The sequence below is a fragment of the Stegastes partitus genome, unplaced genomic scaffold (assembly GCF_000690725.1).
Source record: "Stegastes partitus isolate 25-593 unplaced genomic scaffold, Stegastes_partitus-1.0.2 Scaffold57, whole genome shotgun sequence".
Taxonomy (NCBI): Eukaryota; Metazoa; Chordata; class Actinopteri; family Pomacentridae; genus Stegastes; species Stegastes partitus.
In genome coordinates this window covers 18013-19703 of record NW_007577788.1, presented here as the reverse complement: position 1 = coordinate 19703, position 1691 = coordinate 18013, and positions in this window count along the sequence as shown.

The window sequence follows — 1691 nt, the reverse complement described above, 5'->3', positions numbered from 1 at the left end:
CTCTTCCCCTCCAGGTGGGCTCTGGATGCTGCTGGGTACACACTCACCACAGGCTTCACTACCTGCTCATCTGGAGGTGGACAACAGCAGCAACAAGAAAGTTACATGGTCACTTTATTTATGCAATATTCTGTTGGCAATATTTTTCTTAAAAGCATAAATAAACAGGGGCTGCAAGGTGATGTGGTTAGCACCGTTGCCTCGCAGCAAGAAGGTCGCCGGTTCGCATCCCAGTGAGGACATCCGGGATCATTCTGTGTGGAGTTAACATGTTCTCCCTATACAGCGTGGGTTCTCTCTGGGTTCTCTGGCTTCCTCCCACACAGTCCAATAACATGTTGAGGTTAATTGGTGATTCTAAATTGTCCGTAGGTGTGAATGTGAGTGTGCTTGGTTGTCTGTCTCTAAGTGTAGCCCTGCGATAGACTGGCGACCTGTGCAGGGTGTCCCCTGCCTTCGCCCTAAGTCGGCTGGGATAGGCTCCAGCCCCCTCGCGACTCTCGTGAGGAATAAGCGGTGTATAGATAGTGGATGGATTGTGGAGCTAAAACAGAGACAGTAACAGATTGGCATTGAAAAAATAATTTTTCATTGAAATGATTTTCATTGTTTTTCTTCATGAGTAAGTTTTGTTGTTGTTGTTGTTTTTAACAATGTTTCAAAGTTCTGTTTTTAAAGACAAATTTCTGTCCCTCTTTTGGCGTAGAGGGGAGTAGGGAATGTCTGCAGAGCCAGAGGCTGCACTCTCAGGACCCTGGTGTTCCACAAGAAGTAACAGCATTTCTCGCTATGATGGATGATTTTTTGCTCTTTATTTTGTTCTTTATTCTATGTTGCACTGAAGGAGCTGCTCTTAATCTCATTGTACATGTGTATAGTGACAATAAAGGCATTCTATTCTATTCTATTCTATTCTATTCTATTCTATTCTATTCTATTCTATGACAGTCACAACGTGAGTACTGATCATGAATGGTTTTATTATTTAATGTCAAACATTTCTGATGTCTTCATGTGTGCAACAAAGCTGTTATTAACCTGCTAACGTGAGAAACAAACTATGTTTCAGTTCTTCATTTAACACAGCAAACAGTCAGGTTTTATCTAATAAAAGCTGCTCTAAAACCAACATTTAGCACATTTGCTGATTTATTTAACTAAGTCACCATGTGATTTTGGCAGCTTAACTCAGAGATGATGATAATTAACTATAGACAGCATATTAATACTTCATCAGATGATAGAAGCATGTTGAAATGATCACTGTCTGTCTACAATAAGCATCAATAACCTTCAGTCTGAATGTCTGTTCAATACTCACTGTTTTACAGTTTTAATTAAGATAATAACATTGCAGGTATCTGAACTGGTCCCAGTTTAATTCATCCATCCATCCATCCATTATCTATACACCGCTTAATCCTCACGAGGGTTGCGGGGGGGCTGGAGCCTATCCCAGCCGACTTAGGGCGAAGGCAGGGGACACCCTGGACAGGTCGCCAGTCTATCACAGGGCCACACTTAGAGACAGACAACCAAGCACACTCACATTCACACCTACGGACAATTTAGAATCACCAATCAACCTCAACATATTTTTGGACTGTGTGGGAGGAAGCCAGAGAACCAGGAGAGAACCCACGCTGCACGGGGAGAACATGCAAACTCCACGCAGAAAGATTCCGGTGCCC